The sequence below is a fragment of the Hylobates moloch genome, unplaced genomic scaffold, assembly GCF_009828535.3.
Source record: "Hylobates moloch isolate HMO894 unplaced genomic scaffold, HMol_V3 SCAFFOLD_5, whole genome shotgun sequence".
NCBI classification, from domain to species: domain Eukaryota; kingdom Metazoa; phylum Chordata; class Mammalia; order Primates; family Hylobatidae; genus Hylobates; species Hylobates moloch.
The window spans coordinates 100,614,629-100,623,353 of record NW_026652280.1 but is presented as its reverse complement, the minus strand read 5'-3'; positions in this window follow the sequence as shown (position 1 = coordinate 100,623,353).

Genomic DNA, 8,725 nt, shown 5'->3' with positions numbered 1-8,725 from the left:
GAGAGCCCCTGAAGAATTTTCAGGAAGAGGAGAGTATAATTTGAGCTCTAGATGGTTCTTATTTAAAAGCCCATCTTTTTGGCTCCAAGAATTTTGACATATTGAAGAAAATTTATAATTAATTTAGCCAGAAGCATCACAGCAATTTTGGTGAGAGAAGAGAGTAGATTGTTGAGTTGAATGCATGGTGGTTGTTATTTCACAGACTTACCTCATTTCGGGGGAAAGGAAGAAAAGAGAGTATTTTCACAGTGCAGGATATGGAGGCACGATTGGGCAGAATCCATTTCTGTGCCGGTCCCCACCCGGTGGAAGATGGCAGAGGGGCCTAACTAACTAGTGGGTTAGGTGGGCAGAAGGGCTGAGAGCTGTGGGGAGGAGCTGTGCACCTGCCGGGGTTACAAGTGTGGGGGGCGCTCTGTAGGGGTGAGGTGGGGAGGCAATGCAGCAGACGCAGGCCTCTGAGAGCCTCCTCAGCAGCAACAAGGGGTTGCCACCTCCTCAGGGCCACAGAGTTTTCCTTAATGTTCCGGGCTCGACTTTTTTTTTTTTTTTTTTTTTTTTTTTTTGAGACAGATTCTTGCTCTGTCACCCAGGCTGGAGTACAGTGATACGATCTCGGCTCACTGCAACCTCTGCCTCCTCGGTTCAAGCAATTCTCCTGCCTCAGCCTCCTGGGTAGCTGGGATTACAGGCGCCTGCCACCACGCCCAGCTAATTTTTGTGTTTTTAGTAGAGACAGGGTTTCACCATGTTGGCCAGGCTGGTCTCAAACTCCTGACCTCTCGTGATCTGCCCTCCTCGGCCTCCCCAAGTGCTGTGATTACAGGTGTGAGCCACCGTGCCCTGCCTGGGCTCAACTTTTTAATGGTCTTCTTTTAAAAATTCAGATTTCTGTAAAATTATATTGGGATATTTGTCAGTTCTAACAATTTCTTGATGGTTGGGAGGATGATCAAGATTGAAGCAGTAAAGCCTCTTTTTAATCACAGTGCATGATGTGCTTAGATTCCATGGGTATAATATGAGCCGTGCCAGCCACATTCTTGATTTGCAGCCCTTGGGACACTATGTTGAGATTTCCAGCCCTCCTTATTTTATGCTGAGAATCAGTTGGAGCTAGATATGGCAGAGACTAGAAATCGCCATCATTAGATGAAAAGAAACAATGGTTAAGTAAGTCAGCTCCCTCTGGGTAAAACACAAAGCTTGGAAATAATAAGCAGCTCTACACAAGCAACATGAGGCTCGGCTGTGTGTGCCTGTAGGAGGTGACCTCACATATGTTATTTCATTTAATCTTCACAGCAATCTTCTGGCAAAAGTCCCAACATTATTCCCCTTTTGCAGATGGGGATGCTGAGGCTCAGAGTTGAAGCAACTTTCTCGTAGAAGGCTACTAGCTGGTAAGTACCTAAGTCAAGATAAGAATTCTGGTCTACATCCTGGCTAACACAGTGAAACCCTATCTCTTCTACAAAAAAATTAGCCGGGTGTGGTGGTGGGCGCCTGTAGTCCCAGCTACTCAGGAGGCTGAGGCAGGAGAATGGCATGAACCTGGGAGGTGGAGCTTGCAGTGAGCCGAGATCGGGCCACTGCATTCCAGCCTCGGCGACAGAGCAAGACTCCGTCTCAAAAAAAGAAAAAAGAATTCTGGTCTAGCTGACTCCAATCCCAGGCTAAGCAGCGCTCTTTTTCCTCATGGAAACTTGAAAGGACTGTTTTCTCCTTTGTCCCTTCTCAGTTTTTACGAGCTTCTGTCATATGTTCAACATCAAAGTCCTCTGGAGATAAAGCTCTGCTCCTAACTGAAGTGTGGACGTCTTGTCTTCTGAACTCCAGATGGCCAGAGGCTCCAGTGTGCCCTGCAGCTCTGCCAGCTTCACTGGTGTCAGGTCATTCTTCCCAGTGACCTCAGATGCGAATACACTCTCTATGCCAGTCAGCCACACTGGACCACAGGGAAAACTGCATTTTTAGGATGCTGCTTTATTAAGAAATTTTAAAACCATAAAGTATAGCAGGCATAAGAGAGAGTGTATAAACACATCTTTATCCAAGTTAAAGGAGAATAAAGTGAACACCTGTGTGTTGCCTACCCTGATTGAGAACTAGAACAGTGTCAGGAGCTTAGAATTCCCCTGGCACCCCTCCCCAACCTCATCCCTGTGCCTCCCCCATGAGGTCCAATGTGTGTATCTTTAAGCCTATTATTTACTTTTGCCTGTGTTTGAAGATCATACCACTGCAACATGCAGATTGTATGCAGAACAAGCCATCTTCCCTGGCTTGCTTCCTCCCTCAACATTGTGTGACTGAGAGTCACGGCTGCTGATGCACACCCCTGTAGTTCATTTATTTCATTTTCGTTGTTGCATCTTTGCAACCTTTGGATGACTCTTCATCCAGTGAATTATTATCCATCCTATTCTTGATTTGGGTTAATTCTATTGGTTTTGGGGTTTTGTTTTGCAAATAATACTGTCTTTAGATAGGCACATATTTAACTTGTCTTAATAATGCCAAATGGTTTTCCAAAGTGCTTATACCAATTACACATCACTAGTAGTAGGTGAGAGGTCCCGTTGCTCCATATACGATGTTTGGTATTGTCTGATTTTCAGGGGTTTTTTTGGTCACTGTAGTGGTTGGGAAGTGGTACTTTGTGATTTCATTAGCATTTCCTTGATTGCTAATGAAGTTGACCATCTTTTCATGTTTATGGCCATTCGTGATTCCTTTACTGTGAAGTCCCTGTTCCTTGCTTTTGCCTATTTTATTTTTCCCTCGGAGGGGGAATTGCTTGACTTTGTAAGTTACATGAATTGCAAACATCTCCAAATTTGTGGCTTGTCTGCTCATTTAAAAGAAAAATTATGGAACAGAAGGGCTTAATGTAATCTACTCAAATTTGTCAATCATTCCCCTTAGGATTTGAGCTTTTGGAGTCTTCTTTAAGAAATGTTTTCCATTGCCTTCTGAAAAGTATCACAATTTTTCTTTACATTTATGCTTTTAATTCAACCAGAGTTAATTTTTGTATGTAAGTTTAGGTAACTACTGTTCCAACATCATTTATTGAATATCCCACTTTTCTTCCCCACCTGATTTGCAAGGCCAGCTCAATAATAAATCAAGTTTCCATCAATGTATGAGTCTGTTTATCAGCTCTCTATTGTGTTCCACTGTTCAATTTGCCTCTCTCTCCCTACCCAAAGACCTCATTACCTTAATTATTAAAGCTTTCTGACAAACACCCGTGATATATGGTAAGGCAAATCCTTCCACCTTGTTCTTCTTCAGAAATGTCAAAGCCTCAGCTGGGTGCTGTGGCTCACGCCTGTAATCCCAGCACTTTGGGAGGCCGAGGCGGGTGGATCACCTGAGGTCAGGAGTTTGAGACCAGCCTGGCCAACATGATGAAACCCCGTCTCTACTAAAAATACAAAAATTAGCCGGGTGTGGTTGTGGGCGCCTGTAGTCTCAGCTACTAGGGGGTTGCTGAGGCATGAGAATCACCTGAACACAGGAGACAGAGGTTGCAGTGAGCCAAGATTGTGCCACTGCACTCCAGTCTGGGTGACAGAGCTAGACTCCATTTCAAAAATAAAATAAAATAAAATAAAATAAAGAAAAGAAATGTCAAAGCCTCTTTTGTTTTTATGTAAATTTTACAATCAGTTTGCCATTTTCCATTAAAAAGCATGTTTGGATTTTGACTGGCATTGCGTTAAATTTATAGATTCATTTGGGAAAGAATAAATTCTTTTTAATCCTGAACACGGATATTTTTCCATTTATTTAGGTTTTCTTTATTGTCCTTTAACAATATTTCATAATTTTCTCTGTAAGGCTTTAACAAGCCTTTTGTTAGTTTATTGCTAAGATTTTAATATTTTTGGATGCTATTTTAAATGGTGTCTTTTCTTAAAAAATTCATTTCCAGCTTCTTATTGCTAGGGTATAGAAATGTAATTAATTTGTATATGTTGAATTTGTACCAGCAATCATACTGTCTTATTAATTCTAACAATCTATCTTTAGATGCTTTTAAGTAGATGTGTAGATAAACATAGCAGCTGCCAATAATGACAAAATTTTCTACCTTTCTAATCCTTTTCCTCTTGTTTATTTTTCCAGCCTTATTACACCGCTAGGCCCTCCAGTGTGGAGGGGGTAATAACAGGCATCTTGATTTTACCGGTAAGTATGATGTGTGCTTCAGGAAGATATCATTTTGCAGATGCCATTGACTGTGTTAAGGAAGTTCCCTTTTGTATTAACTTTCTATTGCTGCATAACAAATTACCACAGGTTTAATGACTCAGAACAACACACATTTATTACCTCAGTTTCCATGGTTCAGGAGCCTGGGTACAGCTTAGCTGGGTTATTTGGTCAGAGTCTCACAAGGATTAGTCAACATTTGGCCAGGCTGCATTCTTGTCTGGAGGTTCAACTAGAGAATATTCTTTTCTCTAAGCTCATTCAAATTGCTGGCAGAATTCATTTCCTGGTGGCTACATGACTGGTGGCCCTGGCTTATTACTGGCTGTTGGTCACTCTCAGCTCCTAGTGGCTGCCCACAGTCCCCTGCCGTAGGCCTTGGCAGTTCACAACAGATCTGTTGTATCAAGGCCAGTAGGAAAATCTCTCCAGGCCATTGACATGGAATCTTATTTAAAAAAAAAAAAAAAATGCATAATCTTGGGAGTGACATCCCATCACCTTTGCCATATTCCATTGGCCAGAAGCAATGCTCAGGGTTTGTTTTTTATTTTTAATTTACCAATGTTTAATTAATCTTTTTAAAAAATCTATTACTGTTAGATTATTTTTCTTCTTTGGTTCATTGGTAAATTTTATTTTACTTTTCTAAGATTAAAAAAAAACTTGTATTCTTTGGGTCAAATTTAATTCTGGTGTACTCCCCCACCTCCCACACCTATTTCTAGATTTGGTTTGATCATAGCATGTTTAGGATGTTTGAATCAACAGTCTTAAGTAAAACTTGTCTATAATTTTCCTTTCTTGTACTGTCCTCATCCGGTTCTGATATCAATCCTTTGCTAGCCTCATAAAATGACTTGGAAAGTGGTCTTTTTCTTTTCTTTTTTTCTTATGCTCTAGGAAAAAAATATGTGAATTGGATTTACTTTGCTATTTAAACGTTTGGTAGAATTTGCCAAAATCATCTAGGCCAGTTTTCTTTGTGACAGAATTTTGATTTTCTTTTTTTTTTTAGACGGAGTCTTGCTCTGCCTCCAGGCTGGAGTGCAGGGGTGCGATCTCAGCTCACTGCAACCTCCACCTCCAGGGTTCAAGCGATTCTCCTGCCTCGGCCTCCCAAGGTCTGGAATTACAGGCATGAGCCACTGCACCTAGCCTCTTTGTGACAAAATTTTGAATCATTCATTCATTCATTTATAGTTTAAAAAATGATACTATGATTATTCCATTTTTCTATTTCTTCTTGAGTCCATTTTGGTAAGTAATATTTTTCATTTCCAAATATCTTCTTATCTTTTTAGCATTTATAGCATCATTCCTAATATTGTTTTGTGTTCTCTCTCCTTTTTCTCCCTTTCTCTGTTTTTCTGTCTCTTGTTTAATCCTGCTAGAGAATTATCAATTTTATTAGTAAATTCAAAGGAACAACTTTCGACTTTTAAAAAACCTCATCTAGTGTGAGTTTACTTTCTATCTAATTGTTTCTGCTCTAGTCTCTGTTTGTATATTCTACTTTATTTGGAAATCTCATGTTAATCTTTCTAATTTCTTTTTTTTTTTTTTTGAGACGGAGTCTCACACTGTCTCTCAGACTGAAGTGCAGTGGTTCGATCTCAGCTCACTGCAAGCTTCGCCTCCCGGGATCATGCCATTCTCCTGCCTCAGCCTCCTGAGTAGCTGGAACCACAGGCACCTGCCACCACGCCCGGCTAACTTTTTTTGTATTTTTAGTAGAGACAGGGTTTCACCGTGTTAGCCAAGATGGTCTCAATCTCCTGACCTCGTGATCTGCCCGCCTCGGCCTCCCAAAGTGCTGGGATTACAGGCGTGAGCCACCGCGCCCAGCCTAATCTTTCTAATTTCTTAAAGTTTCATTCAACTCATTTTGAAACATAGCATTTTCATTAATGTTGTGTTTTACATATTTAAATTTTTATGATTTGTTCTTTGATTCATAAATTATTTGTTTCTTAACTTCCAAAGGTATTATTTTAGTTATGATTTTTTGCTTACTGAATTTTATTTATGTATTTATTTTTTTCAAGTTCAGCTTCCACCAGGTATGGTGGTTATTTTTCTTTTTCTTTTTCTTTTTTTTGAAACGAAGTATTGCTCTGTCGCCCAGGCGGAAGTGCAGTGGTGCAATCTTGGTTCACTGCAGCCTCTGCCTCCCAGGTTCAAACGATTCTCCTGCCTCAGCCTCCCTAGTAGCTGGGATTACAGGTGGGCACCACCACTGTTGGCTAATTTTTATATTTTTAGTAGACACAGGGTTTCACCATGTTGGCCAGGCTGGTCTCAAACTCCTGACCTTAAGTGATCCACTTGTGTCAACCTCCCAAAGTGCTGGGATTACATGTGTGAGCTACCATGCCTGGCCTGAACTTTGGTATATATTACACTGAAGTCAGAGAATTTTGTTTGTATGGTACCATTCCTTTAAAATGTGTTGAACTTGGCCGGCATGGTGGCCCATACCTGTAATCCCAGCACTTTGGAAGCCCGAGGAGGGCGGATCACGAGGTCAAGAGGTTGAGACTATCCTGGCTAACACGGTGAAACCCTGTCTCCACTAAAAAATACAAAAAATTAGCCGGGTGTGGTGGTGGGCACCTGTAATCCCAGCTACTCAGGAGGCTGAGGCAGGAGAATGGCGTGAACTGGGGAGGCGCAGCTTGCAGTGAGCCGAGATCATGCCACTGCACTCCAGCCTGGGCAATAGAGCGAGACTCCGTCTCAAAAAAAAAAAAAAAAGTGTTGAACTTGCTTTAGTGTCCATTATGTGGTGAATTTTCATTAATATTCGATCTACAAGGAAAAAGTGTATCCTACAGATTTTATTATGTCATTCAATTTTTCTATATCCTTTTAGATTTTTGTCTACTTGATCAACTACTTCCTCAGAAAAATGTATTAAATTTTCCTGCTATGGTTGTAGGTTTGTCTGTTTTGTTGTAGTTCTGTAAATGTTTGCTTTATATATTTTAAGGCCATATTATTAAGTGTATTCTATATACTTTAAATTGTTATCTTTTCTTGGAGAACTCAGTGCTTTTTACATTAAAACCTCCCCCTACCGCCCAGTATTTATTAGCTATACCCATATTTCTTTGATTAAAATATACTTGAATCTTTTAAAAATTCACACTTTCAATTTTTCTTTATGCTATGTTTTAAATGTGTTCCTTGTAAATAGCATTTATTTGAATAATTTAAAACATTTGGTCTGACAATCTTTTTCTTTTGCCTTGAGTTCATAACTTTCATTGTGATTATCGAAATATTTGGATATATTTATACCATTTTGTTTCATCCTTCCAATTTGTTCTTTTATGTGTTTTCCCATCCTTTCCCACCTTCTTTTGAATTGATTTTTTTTTTTTTTTTTTTTTTTTTTTTTTGAGACGGAGTCTGGCTCTGTCGCCCAGGCTGGAGTGCAGTGGCGCGCTCTCGGCTCACTGCAAGCTCCGCCTCCCGGGTTCACGCCATTCTCCTGCCTCAGCCTCTCCGAGTAGCTGGGACTACAGGCGCCCGCCACTACGCCCAGCTAATTTTTTTGTATTTTTTTTAGTAGAGACGGAGTTTCACCATGGTCTCGATCTCCTGACCTCGTGATCCGCCCGCCTCGGCCTCCCAAAGTGCTGGGATTACAAGCGTGAGCCACCGCGCCCGGCCTTGAATTGATTTTTTTTCTCTATTTTTCAAACTCTACTAGTTTGAAAGTTGTAGGCTCTGTTTTAATTATATTATTGATTATAATTTAAATGATCAAACTCTGAAGTTATCAATATTTACCTTCCTTCCAAACAATACTACTATGGTCTGAATGTGTCTCCCCAAAAGCATGTGTAGAAACCTAACCCCCAATGCAATAGTGTTGGGAGGTGGGTGTATGGGGATATTTTAGGTTATTATGGCAAAGCTCTCATGAATGGATTAATGCCAACTATTAAAAGAGCTTGAGGCTGCAAGTTCACTCTTGTGCTCTCTCTCGCTCTTCCATCTTCCGTCTATGGGATGATGGAGGAAGAAGGCCCTCAAAAGATGCTGACCCCTCAATCTTGGACTTCCCAGTCTCCAGAACTGTGAGCCAATAAATTTCTGTTCATCATAAATTACCCAGTCTCAGGTATTCTGTTATAGCAGCAAAAAATAGATAAAGACAAATACTAAGATCTTAGGTCACTTTTATTCCACTCATCACCCCTTCCTGACTGATAGATCATTTTCTGCTTTAGTCTTTTTTTTTTTTTTTTTTTTTTTTTCCCAAACCACGTTGGTTCATTTAACAGAATCTCTTGCTGTGGTTCTTTTCTTTCTCCATCACTCTCCTAACTTAGTGGTCAAAGTACACTCTAAAGTCAATTTTGACATTCCAAATTTTCTTGTTATCCTACACAATTTTTGTGTTTTAAACTTTTTAAATGTCAGAACTATTGAAATGGCATTTCTCTTTAATTCTCATCCTGGTTACTCCTCTGGGAGATTTGATGTG